The following is a 20,298-nucleotide window of genomic DNA, read 5'->3' on the forward strand; positions in this document are numbered from 1 at the left end:
GACAACACTTACAATCTTCTAATGAGAAAATAATAATAATAAGTAGGAAACATCCTGGCAGAAGCCTCCTCACACTCATAAATATGGAGAAGCAGTAGCAGCAAATGAAAGGGAAGCGCTCCTTGGGATTGTATTTGTAGCTGTGGGCCAGCGCCATGCAAACGCAACTATTTCAGGAGCTCCCAGGCATCATGCTGTTTTCCACCAAGCAGGGAGCAGGCTGTGTGGTAAGACTTCTCTGGTACAGCAGCACTTCTCCCCAGTGAGGCCAGGCTCCTTTCTGGGGTACTGGATGGCAGAACAAGAGTGGAGGACAGACATCGCCATGCCACATGCAGAGCTATGCACATACAGTTAGCATCCAGCCCAACAGCTTCCAGAAAGATGATAAATAAACACTAAGCTCTTGTTCATGTGATACCCTATGCTCCTGCTGCTTCACTCACCTTAATTGGTTGGTCATGTAAATACAACCCACCCAGTCTTCCAGATGATGATGATGGTTATTATTATTATTATAATTATTATTATTATTATAGCAATCAGATATATAGGGAGGAGTTCCAAGGATATATCAGCCAGCCTCCTTATGGTTAAATAGGTAAATACCAAAGGCAAATAGACCTCTCTTTATTCAAGAAGACATAAACAGAAGAAAAAAGGAGTCTATGAAAATATCCTGCAGATGAATCACATGCATTTGAAAAAGATTCATAACAGGAAGAAAAACTTCTGGTAAATTTCTTGGTGCTTTCCACAAATTTGAGAAGATTCAGACTCATTAAAATTACAGGCACAATGCAGAGGCTGAGAAATAAGCAGAAATTTAAAAATATAACTGAATTGGATACAGAAACAATGTGGGGCGAATAATATAATAGGAGGCAAAATTTCATTAGAAGTGGTCAAGACGAGAATATACAACGCAGAATATCAAATTGGTGATGTGAAGAAAAATATTGGAAGTTTCCTCAGAATCCAGAGAAAATGATCAAGAAGATGAAATGTCAAAAAAGGTGACAAATACAGATCACTGTTCTTATCTGTTCCACATATGGTATGGATAAAAGAGCAAATAGAACAAAAGCAGTATGCAGAGAGAATAGAAAAGTTTTTCTGACCCTGAGTTGACAGATTCAAGCAAGCTTACTGAAGAGATACGTCCACTTGACAGTTTTTTAACCTCATGGATAAGAAAAAGAAACCCACAAATATTCAAAGGGGGAATATGGATTCATTATTACTGGCCAAAAATCCCCCAACTGCAAGAAAAAGGAACTCAAATTGGATCAAGAAAAAAAAAAAAAAACACTTAAGAAAAGAATTGTTTTTATTATTCATATAATCTAAAAGTTCTGGAAAGTCCAGGATGAATTTGGTTTCAGACTCAGCTAGTTTATCTTCAGGACTATCTCTCCTTCCATTTCTTGGTTCTGTGTGCTTCTGCTTGCCTTCATTTTTATATTCTATTTATCTATTTTTATAACTCTACCTCTGCCAATACCTTTATCTATCTGTAACTATCTGTTTGTCTACCTATTGGCATAACTATCCAGGAAGGTAGGTAGGTAGATAGAAGGATAGGTAGGTAGGTAGGGAGATAGACAGAGCTATCAGTAATCGCAATAGTCCCAGACTCACGTTACTTAGTTACTAAACCTAGCAGAAACAACAATTTTTCCCAACTCCTTAGATCAGTTCCAGGGGCATTCTGCTTGGCCCTGGATGAGTCAGGATCCCACCTGAGAATCAATCACTATCTCCAGTGATTGTGACTCTGATTGATCAGCCTGCATTGTGCAGACAGTGGGGAGGGGAGGTGGGGGAGACCCGCATGGCATTGATATTCACAGGCGCAACAGAACCATGTGGATTTCCCCAAAGGAACTGTAAGAACCAGAAGGGAGAACACTAATCCCACAGCTCACTGGATACAAAGAGAGAAAACTCAGTCTGACCCCAGATACTCCAACAATAAATGCTACGCGGCCATGTTTTTCTGATGTGGGGGGATGGGGCACAATAAAAAGAAATCTGCGTATAGGAATCATGACATGTGAAAGTAACGGAACATATTCTCAGGTAGGCAGGAGGCCCAAAAAGATCTTTCCTGAAATAAATGACTCAAAGAAGAATTCTAAATAACTAACGGATGAGAAAAATCCAGACAGCTAATGAATAATAAACATAGGTTTAAACCCAGGAAAATTAAACCAAAGCCTCACTTTCCCCCACAATTATTCATGTTGGTTGCAAGAAAGTAGGTCCACAGTGAGGCCCAAGGGCAGGCAGAGGACAAGTAAGAGAGAGAGCAGGCTGAGTGGGGGACTGAGGCAAACAGTGAGTTATTAGAAGATAAGATTTAAGAGGCAAAGGGGTAGCCCCGGAAGTGAGTGCCTGAGAGTCATCTGAGTTTAAAATGTCAAAGGATTCAGAAGGACTGAGTCAAGGACCAGTCCATGGATATGATCACAGGAACGGAAGTTATGCGTGACAAGCTGGACTTGGGTGAAGGAGCTCCTCAATGAGACCCCCGTTTCAGTTAAGGCAACACATAGAAGGATCATTTGTTTAGTGAGGAACAGAAGTTCCAGAGGACCCACGGGGATGTGGGGATAGGGCAGAGGAGTGGTATGGACTCGGGTCAAGCAAGAGAACTCTACAACATTATCAGAATGCAAAAGTATGGGAACAAGAAAGTGGCGAGAAGGGCTTGTATTTTGAGGGGTGGCCACCGTCGGTAAGGGTTAGAACTCTGCTGCCAGTGTGACTCTGGGCAGGCTGACCGTGGGCAGCTGCGAGGTCAGCAAGTTCGTCTCCCGTTCCTTCCTCCGGACGCCACCTGCAGTACAAGGTTGTCAGCCCAGGGCAACGCCTGCCCGTCCTATCCAGCACTGCCGACAAACATGTCCTAACCCAAAGGTCAATTTCAGTCACAGAATCAGGAGCCACTTCTGCAATCAGTCTTGGCGCTTATCCTCACTCCTCCCCATCATAGCTTCCGTTTTTCAAGAGGAAGCCTTTTGCTGACGCCTTGCCTTCTCCCGTTGGGATGAGGCGGTCACCGCGAGGGTCCGGCTCCCGCTCCTGCAGCAGCGCTGTCCTCCGAAGGCCGAGAGCTCGCTGTGCCGGAGGTTTCTCCTTCATGTTCGGACTAATTTTCATTCGTGGAGTTCATTCAGAGTTGAGGTATCTCACACAGTCTGCTTTGTTGTACTGCAAAGATTCTCTTATTGCGTTTTATTTCCTAAAGACTAAAACATCATCAGATAAAACTTCCACTGAAACAGCATAATTTCAAAGCAGACAATTGTTCATGCTGTTATTATAATAGTAAAGCCCAATTATAAAAACCCAAAGGATTGTAAACACCATACACTTGTCATTTAAAGTAGCAAAATCTAGGGTGTCTATAATCAAAAAGACAGGTAATACATTCTGGCAAGGAGACAGAGAAATTAGAACCTACACACACTGCTGGTGGGAGTGTAAAGTGATGCAGTCACTTCGGGAAACACTTTCTCAACATAAAGTCAAACATAGAGTTACCACCCTGGCTGGTGTGGCTCAGTGGATTGAGTGCCTGCCTGCAACCCAAAAGGTTGAAGGTTATCAGTTTGATTCCCAGTCAGGGCACATGCCAGGGTTACCAGGTCCCGAGCTGGGGGTGTGCGAGAGGCAATCGATTGATGTGTGTCTCACACATTGGTGTTTCTCTCCCTTCTCTTCTCTCTAAAAGTAAATAAAATATTTTTTAAATTTTTTTTAAAATAAAAATAAACATAGAGGTACCATATGAGCCAGCAATTCCACTCCTAGGTATATACCCAAGCGAAACTTGTACACGCATGTTCATAGCAGTATTATTCACAATAGCTAAAAAGTGGAAACAATCCAAATGTCCACCAGCTAATGAACAGGTAAGTAAAATGTGATGCATCCCTAAAATGGAATATTATTTAGCAATAAAAAGTAATGAAGGGTTGACACATGCTACCATGTTAATGAACCTTGAAAGTATTACGCTAAATGAGAGAAAGTAGACACAAAAGACCGCTTATAGTGTGAGTCCATTTATATAAAATTTCCAGAAAAGACAAATTTCCAAAATAAGCAAATTATATATATTATTTACTATGTGGATGAATCTTGCTCTGTCCATGAATGCTTTGGACCTTGAGCCTTGAAATCATCAAGTCTGTGGTCCTACTTTTTAAAAAGTTTAGGAAATTCTTCTTTAGCGTGCTTTCTGAGACCAGGTTAGAATACTAGTTTTATCTAAAATGGCTAGGAAATCTCCACTTAAACCCAAGGACAGCAGAATTTCTCCGTCAAGAACTCCTCAAAGGAGACTTGAGGTTTTCAGTGAAATGAGGCTTTTGTTTCAATATTTTCCCATCCAGGGGGTTTGGGAAGTTGAGATGATTTTGAGCACAGTCATTTTATTTTTAAAGGCTTCAAGGTTTAGAGAGGAAGAGAGACCAACCTGGCACTCTGCAAAGCAAAACATGAAAAGTAAAAAATAAATAAATAATTAAAAACGTAAAAAAAATTTTTTAAAAAGCTATGGGTTCTGAAGGAGGGTGAGTCCAGTAAGAAAGAAAAGACAATTGTCCTCTTGTACTCAAAGCTGCCGTTCAGGAAGCACACTCAGGGGTCACTTCTCACCCGCTCCTGCCTGATCAGCTTTCAAAGGAGAGAGAGAAAATGGAGAGGTTGCAGAAATTATGCATCAGAACTTACTGGAAGCCTGTCCCCATCTGATAACAGCTTGCATGTTCCTGCCTCTGTATAATCAAGACACTAGACTTTCTGCCGTATTTGCTGCAGTTCGCGCCATCTACGTTTAGTTAGGACGTCGTTATATAATTACTTCTTCACATTTTATAGTATTTACCGAGTTAAAGAAAATATTCCTTTGAGACAGCTTTGCTTTTGTCTGAGCTTAGAAGGTCACCTTTACTTCAGAGTCTGGATACATAGTCACTCCATTTCCTTGCGTGGTTTATTTATGCTCAGTGGTTTCACTTATTATACTGCTAACATTCATCTTACTTTTGGTAGGCATGAATCTAATTTCTAAGTTACCAGCTATTGTCATATGTTAAATACTTGCATTACAAAAGAAATACTCATAAACACTGAAACCATACTGCTGTCCTCTCTTACGCTTTCTGCAACCCAAGGCGTACTTCAAGTCTTTGTCACTCATTATCTGAATTATTGAAGATTATCCTGTTTCCAGTCTCTCACATCTCCAAGTCATCCTCTGTGACACCATAAGAGTAAACTTTCTAAAATAGTAAATCTCATCATGTTAATCCTCTCATCAAGATACTCAGTGAGCCCCCTTGCCTATGGAACAATATGTAATCTCTTTCACGAAATACAATGTGGTCTCCATGTGATTACACTCATATGCGGAATCTAATAAACAAACTGAACTAAACAAAGAAACTAGAGACAGACTCATAGGTAGAGAGCAGGATGATAACTAAGGGGTTGGGGAGGTTAGGGGGTGGAGGGACTGAGCAAAAAGGAAAAAGGACTCATGGACATGAACATGGACAACAGTGAGGTGACTGCTGGAGAGAAGGGGTATAAATGGATTCAACAGTAATGGAAACAATACAACAAAAACCAAAATGTTTAAAAAATACAATATGGTTTCAATTAGCTCTTTAAATTAATATCTAGTTACTCCTCTTGTGCAAACTGTTCTTGTGTAAAAAACCTGTTCCCCATTCTTCAAATTTATTGTGTTCATATTCCATATCTTTTTTTAAATTATTTATTTATTTGTTGTTTTGTTTATTTTATTATTATATTTATTTTTAGAGAGAGGGGAAAGGAGAAAGAGAGGGAGAGAAACATCACTGTGTGGTTGTCTCTCACTCGCGCCCCCAACTGGGGACCTGACGTGCAACCTAGTCTTGTGCCCTGACTGGGAATCGAACCAGTGACACTTGTCTCGCAGACCGACGCTCAGTCCACTGAGCCACAGCAGCCAGGGCTCCGTATCTTTATCTTGTTGCTCTACCCAGAAAAAAAAAAAAAAAACAGGAATAGCTAACATTTATTGAGCTAGGATCTATGGGTCTGGCCTTTTACTCATCATAAAATTCCTGTAAGGTAAACACTATCATTATCCCCATGTTATAGCCAAGAAAAGTTGCCTTTTTAGGACATTATCCCAATTTGCTCATACAATAATAACTTACTTATCCTTCATTGGGGTGCAGCTCACATTTTACCTCCTTCTTCTCTAGTCTTCCTGGCAGAATTCAGAACATACTAGGTTACGAGAAATGTTTGCTTAGTGAAACAAAGACAGAGAAGCTAGAAGACAACTTGTTGATTCTTGCACGGGATTAAGAGTGAAATATCCATACATGTTCTTTGACTACTCCCACATGGAAAATGGGATGGGGATGGGAGCAGGGGATGGGGCGGGATGAAGGAGGGCAAAGGGGAAAATATTGGGACAACTCTAATAGAATAAACAAGAATAAAATAAACTGGTTTTAAAAGAGTGAAATATCCAGATGTTTGGGCTATGTGGAACTTGTCCTCATGTATTTGCTACGTGAATTTTTTCTCATTTTTGCTTACCTTTTAGTCCATAGTGTTCTTTGTAAACACCTTGTCAATCACTTACATAAGTACCTCAAGAACCAAAGACAAGGGGAGTCCCTTCATGTGCATTGCCTTCTGAGAAAAAGGTTAGAAGCATCATATTTTTAGACTTTTTCCCCACCTTGAATACAGACATGACCATTACCACCGTGTTGCTCAAAATGCGTCCTACGAAGATGAAGAGAATGGCTAAATGGAAGCACACGGCCAGCGTTACAGGAGAATGAGACTGTCTCGGCCCTTTAGCTTCACACCCTTAAACTTGGGGGAGAGGATCCCTGGTCTTTTCTGTCCATGTCTTCCCAGGGAGCAAGGCTTTCCTGGAGACAAGGGTACGTGCTCACCCGCTGCTGGCATGTACCACAGGATGCCCTGCCAGACTGACTCCAAGCCCACTTCCAGATGGCCTCCCCAGAGCAGACCTCTTTCCTGGCCCTGCCTCCCTAGAGCAGACCACACTGATGAAGAGAACATGCCTGGATCCAACCAGTAGTCAAAAGATGCCTGTTTGTAGGGACATGGATGGTGCTTATACTTATAGGCTAGGGTATCCAGACACAGAGCATGAGTCCCCACTGGCTGTACTGGATGGAGCCAGAGTAAGAAAAGAAGAGGAGCCAAAGTATGGCCTTGGGTGCAGGTTTTGCCCTGTTTGCCATGTTCAGGAGTGGAACTTGACCAGTAAGTCATTCTTTTTTTCTTTTTTTTTTTTAAGATTTTATTTATTTAATTTTAGAGAGAGGGGACGGGAGGGAGAAAGAAAGGGAGAGAAGCACCAATGTGTGAGAGATATGTTGATCAGTTGCCTCTCACACACCCCCAGTTGGGGATCTGGCCCGGCAACCCAGGCATGTGTTCTGACTGGGAATCGAACCCACAAATTACTGGTTTGCAAGCTGGCGCTCAATCCACTGAACCACACCAGCCAGGGCAAACTGTAAGTCATTCTGATGCTCTATTAGTCAAGGTAGGTGGACAGAGATATTTTATATAACAGTGTGTTGGCCAGAAGTATAAATTGTAAATATTTAGACGTCATGATGTGTGGACACTCATTTATATCTTTGCACTGCCTCAGTCCATTCAAGGACTGAGCTGCCCTCACCCCACAGAGAGCTGGGAAGCAGCAGGGCCAGTTCCTTAGTGGCACTCAACAGAGAAAGCTGGGAGAGGCAGGACCAGGAGTCAGCAGGCACGAGAAAAGAGTAGTGAGAGCCTCTGCACACACACAGCACATTCAGGAATGAGCTCTTGTGCAAAAAAGAAGAAAAAATTAAATTCAGAGGGCAGAGCTCAGTTCAGAGTCTGAAACTCCTACAGAAGGCATGAAGAAACAGCCATGAGGAGAGTCCCAAGAAAGAAGTCTGGGCCAGCATCCAGCAGGATATACACCAAGCAGGAAGGAACAGGCAAGAAGCCAACCCAACACCAGGAGTCGGAGACACTTCACTGTTTGACTCCAGGAGTGCCGTTTGGGATGCTAACCATGTGGGCACAAGGCTGCAGCCCTGGGGCAGGCTAGCAGCAGTGTGTCCATATTTCCACAAATACAGGATGATCCCTGCCAGTGACAGCAATCCCAGCTATTCTTCCTGTACTTGCAATGTCTTCTGAACACTGACAGCCAGGGCCGGCAATATAAGGCTCTAGCAATGCAAGTCCCCAGAGGTGGTAAGAACTTTTGCTGAGCCCTTGGGGCTGGAAAAATGTCACACTGAGCACAAGTAATTGTCATAAGACCATGGCCAAATCCTCTGAGTACTTCAGAATAAGAGGAGGTCCAGCTGGGTAAAGCTAATTTAGTATTCTGTCTAGGCTATATCATATCCCAAGAGAAATGAAGCAGAGTTCATCCTCTCTAAGGTATGCTCAGTGTAAAGAGGACGACACAGATGGTTCAGTGTCCTACTCAGTCAAGATTCAGGAAATTTTCAAAGCAGAATATGTATGTGGCAAAAATCCCTGGAATAATCTCTCAGCCATTCCCGTGTGTTGTAGAGCATATGCTAGTGAAGCTTAGTGCAGTTAAGGGGTTGGTTCTGGAATCAGACAAGTCTAGTTCCTTGAGGGTAAGTAACAGGAACAAAGGCTAACTTAAGCCAAGATGATGATGATGATGTAGCGACATTATGGGGAAGCTCTCAGACCTGAAGGGAAGGCTGGCAATTCAGACTCGGAAAAGACAAAAACAGACACATCAGGGGATTTCATTTCAAAGAAGTCTTCAGGAAACCAGAAGGACGGATGAGTTTCAATGAGTCTCAGTCCTTTTTTTTTTTCTCTCTCTCTCTTTAGACAGGATTTAAACTTCAGTGGGAAGGAAAGCATTCAATTGGCCTAGTCAATTAACCTGGCCTATGACAAGCCTTGACTAGGGAAAACAGGATAGTTTGACTAACGGTCCTAAAAAACAAATAGGAAAAAGATGCTCCCAAAAAGATTAGCAAAAGAAGGCTCATGGACACAAGGCAGTCAAAAATGAGTTAAGGTCACTGCGGCTACTTATTATCTGGGTGAGTTTAAGCTAATCACTGACTGCCACAGACTGAACATTTGTATGTTGGAACCTAATGCCCAACATGATGGTATTTGGAGGTGGGGCTTTGGGAGGTGGTTAGGTCCTAAGGGTGAAGCCCTCATGAATGGCATTAGTACCCTTTTAAAAGACACCCAGAGAGCTCACCCGAAGAAGCCCCTCCCCCTTTCTGCCATATGAGGACACAGTGAGAAGACAGCTGTCCTTAAACCAGGAAGCAACCCCTCACCAGATGTCAGATCTGCCAGTGCCTTAATCTTGGATTTCAGCCACCTGAACTGAGATATAAATTTCTGTCATATGTAAGCCATCCAGTCCACGGTATTGGGTTACAGCAGCCTAAGACACTTACCCACTTAGACTTTCTGCTAAAATGTGACTTTTCAGGTCAGAGATCTTTGTCTGGTTTGCTCATTGTTATATCCCAGTTACCTCAGATAAAATCTGACTGATGGAAGATGTTTAATAAATATTTTTTGAAAGAATGAATCTCAAGATTCAGTTCCCAAATTTGAAACACAGATGCCTTGTGGATATACGTGAAATTTCTACTATTGTGCTATAACATAATAGGTGCTCAAGAAATTCTGATTTTAATTATTGTTTTTATTAGGGTAAATTTTGCTACAATTATTTACTGTCAACAAAATAGAAAAACTCCACTGTTAAAGAGCCGCTTACTCTGTGAAACTACTACAGAAAACAATAGTTATTCATTATTAGTTCAACAAAGCCTTTTACTGAGTTCCAAAACAAGGTCGATAATTTGACCAGTGATGTAATCATATGAAAGCAAATGGAAAAGTGAATTTTAAAGAGCTAGCACATCCTCAGGGGAGCCTGGCAGCCTAAGAGTGGCACCAATGTGTCATTAGCTTCAGACCTAAAATGTAGTAGCCCGATATCCTTTTCTGACATTCTCAGCTGATTTCATTTTCCTGACCCCATTGCAGATAGTCCAACAATACAGGGTGGAGTTTACAGTTGTTCATATGGAAAAATAAAACAATAATTAATAAATTCTGATACAAGAATAAACTCTGTTTCACTCACTCACAACTGGAAACTTCCTTTTGCCCAGTCTGTAGTTCTCAGTCTCTGAGAGCCTCTATTAAAATCCATTCCTGTTCCCCACTCTCAGAGACTGATCCTTTACTTCTCTTTTAAAATTAGAAACCATTTAACCTAGGTGAGAAAGAAAAAAGGAAAATTGGGCAAACAGATCCATGATATTCACCCAATGCTCCCCCACTTTCTTCCTATTTCAGTGGAGAAAAGTTTCCTTTCTTTCCAAAGGTGGGCCTTCCTACCTAGACTCCAGATCATATTTCCCCCTGCTTTTGCCTGGGTATTACTTCAGCAACCACCTTCTCTTTATCGGGTCTTCATTCCTTCCCACCTTTCCAAGTTTCCCTTTTCTCTGACTACAAACGAGCTCACCATTCCCTTTCCTAAAACTGTTCTTATGACCTTTAACTCCTTCAATTACTGAACGTGTTCTGCCTTCATTTTCACTGACAAACTGCAAGCGTTCTACACTCCCAGCCTCCCCTTCCCACTCACTCTTCGCCCCCACCCTTCTTCGGCAGCTATTGAGACAAAAGTCTGCAATGACTTTGCAGGCCCAGGGGCCACTTGCGGAATCATTTCCCAACTTGAATCCTGTGCAGTAAATACCTCCATGGTTCCCACTCTGGATCCCTCCTAGGCAGCTGACTGCTAAGCCCTAATTGTTCTGTCCATTTTGTTCTCAGCAAACATAATATAATGAGCACCTATCTGACACGGTCCTGGGTACCAGAAAATAAAAGTGAATAAGATCTAAATGCAATACAGCCGCCTTGACTAAATTATGGAGTCGTGGAAAAACTGATAACATCTGAATAAAGTCTGCAGCTGAATTAGTAGTATTGTAATAATGTTATTTTCCTAGTTTAAAAAAATAGATATCATCGTTATGTAAAATCTTAACATTAGGAGAAGCTAGGTAAAGGGTTTGGGGGAATTCTTTATAATATCTTTGCAAGTTTTTCATAACTCTAAAACTATTCCAAAATAAAAAGCTTTCAAATGGGGAATAAAATAATATTCCCTGTCCTCGCCATTCTGAAAATGACCCACGAGAGACGAGGTAGATGGTGGAAAAATCTATGAAGCACAGAATCTTCCATGAGGATTCACTACAGAAGCCGATCTGCTCTCTCTGAGCATTTCTCCCCCTCATGAGCAGCAGGATTTGGAAGCCGCTGTGCGCCGTGCGGTAAGCATTTTATGAGAACGGAACGGAGGCCTGTCCAAGAGTGAACTTTTACGCATTCTTAGTAATAAATTCGGAGGCTTTGGGAGACCTCAGATTGATAGAAGCCAACTCTAGCTAAATCACTGCACTTTCTAAGAAACTGAATTTAAATATATTACCTACATACTTTCTTTGTTCTTCTCAAGGCAAATCATTTATAGTTTGCGGGAGTAGCAGACCAAACAGAGGTGATTTTTCAACCTTCTTATTGTCTGGCTGCCAGGGTTCCTGGAAATGGCATTTTTAATGAGCATTTTTTTCTTCTAGAGGAGACTTTGATGTGGTTGAAAATTTATTTTCCTCTCAAGTGTAGGCAGGGCACCAATTAACCCGCACAGAGAGCCCTTGCGGCCCCCCCAGCCTGGAGTTTATTACACTTACTATGCAAGTGTATAAAACCCATTATCTCACCTCCTGTTACGCTGCCCTCCTGCAGACTCAAAGCAGTTTCTTAAGCAGCTTTCTGCTCCTTCTTGGTCTTTTAAATACCTCCATTTTGCCTTGTTCCCCAAATGAACATATGATAGCAATTGAGGTGGAAAGAGGGAAAAGGTAAGATAGGAGAGTTGCTAGCCGGACCAGGGGATAGTGCTGGTTTTATTCGCTTCAAGGTACACTTATACAGAACCTGCAAAATGACAGACGTAAAGGTTCAAAGGTGAATAAGTTAGCTATGGATCCAAGGACTCGCAGCTTAGTGGTAGAAACTGTCACCTACCTAACTGTAGAGCAGGGCAGAATTATTCCCCTAAAATAATTAAATGTAAATGACAGTTACATTAAAAAATTGTTTCCATACAAAAGGGCACTGCTCTTGATTAAATGGGAATTATGTAACCCTGTACATTTAAGACCCTCCCAATCTGGTGTTTGGAAAAAGAACTAAGAAAGTTGAATAAAAGTAATTTAAATGTGAAAGTCGGAGGCATCAGGCCAAACTGTGCAAGGCCTCCGGTTGCCAATATTCTCTCCTCCCCTACTGCTCCAGCGTGGTGACTCAGGCTCTCTCTTTTTGTTCTGCTCCATTTTGGATCTCAAGAAACTAAAAAAAAAAAAAAGATTTTCATTTAAAAGTCCATTCCTTTGTCACATGGCAACACATCTGCAAGAGAGATTGGTAAGCAGAGCTCTAGCTGAGCAGCCAGCCACTTGCCCTTCTAAAATTCCTGCTACTAACAGGAAGGTGAGGAAGGTGGATACCTGGGGAGAATTCGCGGTCTGCCACAGGGGAGGGATTAAGAGTTAATGCTCCCTAAGTGCAAATTCTTTACCTTCAGCTCAGACCCCGTTTCTGATCTATGCCTATAGTGTACATATGGCAAACATTGCTGGTTGTCCTCCACTGTCCAGTCTGCCTTTATTCCTTTAATAAAATAGAATTTTAACTAACATATAGTTGCCCAAGTTAAGAATTTTTGCAGCCTCCTTCACATCTAGGCATGGCCTTTTGAAGATAGGTCAGTGCATGTGAGTAGAGTAGATGTACGCAGAATGATGGGTTCAGCCTCTGAAGCATGGGGAAAGGAAGTTGAATACACGGTATGTGTGCACGATATGGCCAGAGCCATCTTAGAGCTTAACGTGGGAACCACGTATTGAGAATGACAAAACAAAATGAGAGAAGGAGCCTAAGTCTCCAAAAGTTTTGAGTTCACTGAAGCACCATCCCTGACATATAAAGGAGAGAAAAATAAACTTTATCTTTTTTTTTTTAAGCAACTTGGTTTTGAGGTCTCTATCATAGAAACCTAAACTGGAGTCATTAATACAAGGTCCTTACCCCTCCATGGCCTCTCTCCGTGTATGTGACCACAAAAGTCACTGAATTCCCCAAGGCAGAAGCAGGGAATTCTTGACTCCTTTCTTTTCCTCACCTCTAATACCAGAAATATCCATTTCTATAAATTTTACCTCCTAAATATTCTTAAATCTGTCTTTGTGCTCCACCCCAACTGATGATGCCTATATCCATCATCCCCTGCTTAGATACCTTCATAGCTGCTCCCCATGCCTCTAGTCTTGCCTAATGTCAATTCATCCTTCTAAGGAAGGAAAAGGATCACACTTCCCCCCGTTTGAAACTCTTCATTGTCAAAAATATCAAATCCAAGCTCTTCATCGAGACATTCAAAGCTCTTTGTGACTCCTATTCACCCACCTGATCTCTCCTTATATTTCACACCCCCTGGCTGGTTTGACTCAGTGGATCGAGCGTCGGCCTGCGAGCTAAGTGTCGCTGGTTCGATCTTCCAGTCAGGGCACACCAGAGAAGGAAAACTCTGACTCCAAGAAACCTCCGCTGCCTTGCGGCATACCTCTTCAGGGGAAAGGCTAAGGAGAAGGGAAACTCTGACTCCAAACCTCCGCTGCCTTGCGGCATACCTCCTCAGGGGAAAGGCTAAGGGAGTAAACCCCGACAGAAAATCTGGAGCCGGAGTCCCTAAGGCGGTTTGACGTTGTAGTCAACACCGGCAACTCCTGCGGCGCACCTGAAGCCAAGCTGTATTGACTCTGTCTTTCCCCTTGGATCCTTCAGCTGCGAAGAGAGGGGGGGTCTGCTGCATGGGCAACAGCTGGCCCTCCATATCACCCTGCCCAGGCTTTGTAGCTTCACTGGAGAGGACACTCCAGCATCATCGCAAGATGTCGACTCAACACGGGAAGAGACAGTTACCGGTTATAAGCTCACCCGATTGGTGAAGGAAACGAGTGCCAGGGGTCTCCTCTGATGGTGGGAGAGGTCATCGCACCTCACTGGACAGCTACCGCCCGCCTCAAGCTGGGCAGCCCCCAGCCAATTAGGTGCCGTCTCACCATGGCTCGCCTGCCCCACTGGGTGCGTGGGGATCAGAGAGGCGTCTCTTGAAAAGTGGGCCACAAAACACTCGCACCAGGCAATTCCAAGCAAACAACAAGAAAGAAGCCTCCAGCTCTTCGCCTCGCTAGCTGGAACATCAGGACCATGTGTCCCGGACTTACTGCAGACCTTCCGTGGATCAATGGTGCCAGGAAAACTGCCGTCATCGACAGGGAACTGGCACGACTAAACATCGACATTACGGCTCTACAGGAGACCCGGTTGGCCGACAACGGAACTATCAGAGAAACCAACTACACCTTCTACTGGCAAGGGAAGTCTCCGGACCAACCAAGACAGCACGGTGTTGGGTTCGCTGTGAAGAACACGCTTGTTAACTCCATAGAGCCACCCATAGGAGGCACAGAGAGATTACTTACCCTCCGATTGTCAACAACTTTCGGCCCAGTCAGCATTCTTAGCGCGTACGCCCCAACCCTCTGCGCCACCACCGAAGAGAAAGAACAGTTATACCATGCACTGGACGAAGCGTTATCCAAGATCCCCAGAAGTAACGCTCTTTATCTCCTTGGAGACTTCAACGCAAGAGTAGGAGCCGACCACATGGCCTGGCCCACCTGCCTTGGAAACTTTGGGAGAGGAAAGATCAATGAGAATGGTCAGTGACTGCTTGAGCTTTCGTGTCACCACGGCCTGTGCGTGACAAACACATTCTTCAAGTGCAAAGAGATCCACCAGGTGTCATGGAGGCACCCCCGCTCCCGCCACTGGCACCAGCTTGACCTCGTCATCACCAGAAGAACGGATATTGGCAGCACCCTCCTCACCCGCAGCTACCACAGTGCAGACTGCGACACGGACCATGCCCTCGTGGTAAGCAAGGTGCGCATAACGCCGAAGAGGTTGCACCACTCCAAGATGAAGGGTCGCCCACGCATCAACACCAGTTGTGCCAGCAACCCAGTTAAGACCCAGCAATTCATCAACAGGATGGAAGATGCACTCGGCGAGGGAATGGCGGCAGATGACATTATCGAATCCAATTGGTCACGTCTCCTCGACGCCATATACAACTCCGCCATTATTGCTTACGGGAAGAAAGAGCGGAAGAACGCTGACTGGTACGAGGCTCACTGGGAAGAAATGGAACCCGTGATCGAGGCTAAGAGGAAGGCCCTACTGGCTTACAAGGCCACGCCCACTCCCAGTACACTTCAAGCTCTACGGGCTGCCAGGAACAAAGTCCAGAAGACCGCCCGCCACTGTGCCAACACCTATTGGCTAAACCTGTGCAGAACCATCCAGGAAGCCGCCGATATAGGCAACGCACGAGGAATGTATGAGGGTATCAAGAAGGCAACAGGCCCAATCCCCTCCAAGATCGCCCCCCTTAAGTCCAAGACAGGTGAGGTCATCACTGACCAGGAACAGCAAATGCGGCGGTGGACCGAGCACTACCTCGAGCTGTACGCAACGAGGAACACCGTAACAGACACTGCTCTTAAAGCCATCCCAGACCTACCAGTCATGGAGGAGCTAGACACCCCACCTACTGCGGCAGAGCTCGGCAAAGCCATCGACCGCCTCGCTTGCGGGAAAGCACCAGGAAGCGACGGAATCCCTCCAGAAATCCTAAAGAGCGGGAAACCAGTCCTGCTACAGCCGCTCCACCATCTACTCTGTCTCTGCTGGAAGGAGGGTTACATCCCCCAGGATATGAGAGACGCCAACATTATCACCATGTACAAGAACAAAGGAGACCGCAGCGACTGCAACAACTACCGGGGCATCTCTCTCCTCAGCGTCGTCGGCAAAGTATTCGCCCGGGTCGCTCTTGCCCGCCTGCAGACCCTTGCTTCCCGCGTCTACCCAGAGTCCCAGTGTGGCTACAGAGCTGGCCGATCAACAGTGGACATGATCTTCTCCCTACGCCAGCTGCAGGAGAAGTGTCACGAGCAGCATTAACCACTCTACCTCGCCTTTATCGACCTCACGAAGGCGTTTGATCTGGTCAGTCGAAGCGGACTCTTCAGCTTGCTACGGAAGATTGGCTGTCCACCACATCTGCTTGCTGTGGTCATGTCCTTTCACGACAACATGCACAGCACGGTGTCCTACAACGGCGCAACCTCTGAGGCCTGCCCAGTCAGCAGCGGAGTAAAGCAGGGCTGCGTCCTCGCGCCTACGCTGTTCGGAATCTTCTTCTCCATGCTCCTCCAATACGCCTTTAAGGACTGCAGCGAGGGTGTCTTCATTCACACCAGATCCGATGGCAAGCTCTACAACCTGGCCCGTCTACGAGCCAAGACCAAAGTCAAAGAGGTGCTCATCCGTGAGATGCTCTTCGCCGACGATGCAGCCTTGACATCACACTCCGAAGAGGGACTCTAGCAGTTAGTCACTTGCCTTTCCCACGCATGCAAGGAGTTCGGACTAGCCATCAGCCTGACGAAGACGAATGTTATGGCTCAAGGCACGGGGACTCCCCCATGCATCACCATCGACGGATACACCCTGGAAGTTGTCAACGATTTCACTTACCTCGGGTCCACCATCTCGAGCTCTCTGTCAGTCGACTTGGAGGTCAATCGGAGAATCGCCAGGGCAGCCACAGTTATGGCCAAACTGAACCGGCGAGCGTGGAACAATTCCAGCCTCACTGAGAAAACCAGACTGCGCATCTACCAAGCCTGCGTACTCAGCACTCTCCTCTATGGCAGCGAGACGTGGACCACCTACGCAAGGCACGAAAGGAAACTCAACAGCTTCCACATGAGGTGCCTGCGACGCGTCCTGCATGTCGCCTGGCAGGATAAGGTTCCCAACACCGAGGTGCTGAAGCGAGCCAACATGAGCAGTTTGCATGCAGTTCTTAGTGAGAGACGCCTCAGGTGGCTCGGCCACGTCAAAAGAATGGATGCAGGCCGTATCCCCAAAGACCTCCTCTACGGCGAGCTAGCAGAAGGCCAGAGGATGACAGGGCGCCCAAAACTGCGGTTCAAAGACATCTGCAAAAAGGACATGACACAATGCTCCATCAATCTCAACACATGGGAAGTTCAAGCAGACGACCGCCTAGCCTGGAGGCTTGCGGTCAGGCAAGGTACGTCACGCGCAGAGGCTGCGCGCAACGAGGAGGCGGTCCAGAAAAGATCGAGGCGGAAGCAGCGTCAACAGCAGCAACAACAGCCATCTGCCTTCACCTGTACCAAGTGCGGCAGGGATTGTCACTCCTGAGTCGGACTGCACAGCCATTCTCGGTGGTGCAGATAGACTCTCAAGAAGCTACGCCATCATCTCTCAAGACGGACAGCTGCCGATGACGATGACGATGACAATGATCTCTCCTTATGGCTCTAATATACCACACCCTTCTATAGCTCTGTGCTTTTGTGTATACTGTTTCCTCTGCCTACAATTTGTCTGTACTCCCTTGTCTTCTGGGGAAAAAAATATTGTTTTATTTCTTTGAAACGTAGCTCAGATATCACCTTCCTTCTGACGTCTTCCCTGGAATTAATCAGTTTCTCCAATGTGCTGCTCTTTCTTTTGTACATGATTCTATTGTTATATTGATCACATTACACAATACATTGTAAGAAAGACCCCAGACCAAGAAGGCAACACAGGAGGTTCTTAAAGTATCTCTCTACAAAAAACACACTGAATGTACAGCTGCACAGGGAGCAATTCCCTCTGACAGAATCCAAAACTAGCTGAATGACTCCTACACTTTGGACAAATGAGAAAACCCCCACAAAGAAACAGGTAGGAAAGGCTAAGACACATTCTCACCATGAACCTCACTCCCAGCACAGTGTCATACAATCAGGAGGGAGCCCCCATGTCCCAGGTTCTCCCTGCAGAGTAAGGGTTTGAACTATACATCTACTACCCCAACTTTTAAGGCTCCAGGAACAAGACAAGAATGCCGACCCTCACCACTTTTATTCAACATATTACTTGAAGTCCTAGCCAGAGCAGTGAGGCAAGAAAAAGAAATAAAAGGCATCCAAATCATAAAGGAATAAGTAAAACTATCTATTGCAAATGACATACTATATATAGAAAACTTAAAGACTCTACCAAAAAATTGTTAGAATTAATAAACCAATTCAGGAAAGTTGCAGGATACAAAATCAATATACAAATATCGAGGGGAAATCAGTAGCATTTCTACATGCTAATCATGAACTATTAAAGAGAAATTAAGAAAACAATGCCTTTTACAATAACATCAAAAGCATAAAATACTTGGGATTAAATTAACCAAGAAAGTAAAACATCTATACACTGAAAACTATTAAACATTGCTTAAAGAAGTTAATGAAGATACAAATAAATTTCATGATTATGGATTGCAAGAATTAATATTAAAATGTTTATATTACTCACAATAATCTACAGATTCAATGCAATGCCTATCAAAATGCCAATGACATTTTTCAAAGAAATACAAAAAACAATTCTAAAATTTATATGGAACCACAATAGACCTCAAATGGCTAAAGCAATCCTGGGAGAGAACAACAAACTTTCTGATTTCAAACTCTTCTACAAAGCTGTAGTAATTGAAACAATATGGTACTGGCATAAATATAGACACAGAGATTAATGGAACAGAATAGGGAACCCAGAAATAAACCCATGCATATATGGTTAATTAATTTATGCAAAAGGAGCCAAGAATGTTCAATAAGAAAAGGACAGTATCTTCAATAAATGGTGCTGGGAAAACTGGATATCCACACAGGAAAGGATGATACTCAACCTCTCTCTTATACCGTATACAAAAGTAAACTCAAAATGGATTAAAAATTTCAACATAAGATCTGAAACTGTAAATATCCTAGAAGAAACATAGGGGATAATCTCCTTGACCTGGGTCTTGGCAATGAATTTTTGAATTTGATACCAAAAGCAAAGACAACTAATAGAAAAATAAACAAATGGGATTACATCAAATGAAAATGCTTCTGCACTGCAAAGGAAACCATCAATAAAAGAAAAGACAACCTATGGAAAGGGAGAAAATATTGCAACCATATATCCAATAAAAGATTAATATCTAAAATACACAAGGAACTTACAGAACTCAATAGGATAAATAAATAAACAAACACCCAATTTAAAAATGGGCAAAGGACCTGAACAGACATTTTTCCAAAGGAGACATATTGCCACAATACAAAGAGCTAACACATACACAAAAAGATGTTCGATGTCACTAACCATCAGGAGAATGCAAATCCAAACCACGATTAGATATTACCTTATACCTGTTAAGATATCTATAATCAGAAAGATAAGAGATAACAAATGCTGGTGAGGATGAAGAGAAAAGGGAGCCCTTGTGCTTTGTTGGTGGAAATGTAAACTGGTACAGTCACTATGGGAAACAGCAGGGCATTTCCTTAAGAAATTCAAAGTAGAACAACCACGGGACTCCCACAATCCCACTTCTGGATACATATCCAAAGAAAATGAAATCAGTATCTCAAAGAGATAGCTGCACTCTTACGTTGATTGCAGCATTATTCACAATAGCCAAGGCACGGAAACAACCGAAGTGTGTTTTGACAGATGAATGGATAAAGAAAATGTGATAGGTAGATGATAGATAGATAGAGAGATAGATGGAGAGATAAATAAATAGATAGATAGAGGATAGATAATAAATACGGAGGGAGGATGGCAGGGAAGGAGAAGGAAGAAACATTATTTAGCCTTTAAAAAGAAGAAAATCCTGCCATTCACCACAACATAAATGAACCTGGAGGGCATTGTGCAAAGTAATATAAGCCAGACAGAAGGACAAATATTGCATGGTATTTGTCCTTCCATGTGAGATCTAAAAAGAAATACAAAAAGATGAATTCATAGCAACAAAGAGTAGAATGGTGGTTGCCAGAGAGTAGAATGGTCAGGTAAGTAGGGGAAAGCTGGTAAGAGAACAAACTCTTAGTTTAAGGTAAGTCAGGTCAGAGGATCTAATCTATAAGATGGTGC

The sequence above is a fragment of the Furipterus horrens genome, unplaced genomic scaffold (genome assembly GCF_987537825.1).
Source record: "Furipterus horrens unplaced genomic scaffold, mFurHor1.1.pri manual_scaffold_4, whole genome shotgun sequence".
Lineage (NCBI taxonomy): Eukaryota > Metazoa > Chordata > Mammalia > Chiroptera > Furipteridae > Furipterus > Furipterus horrens.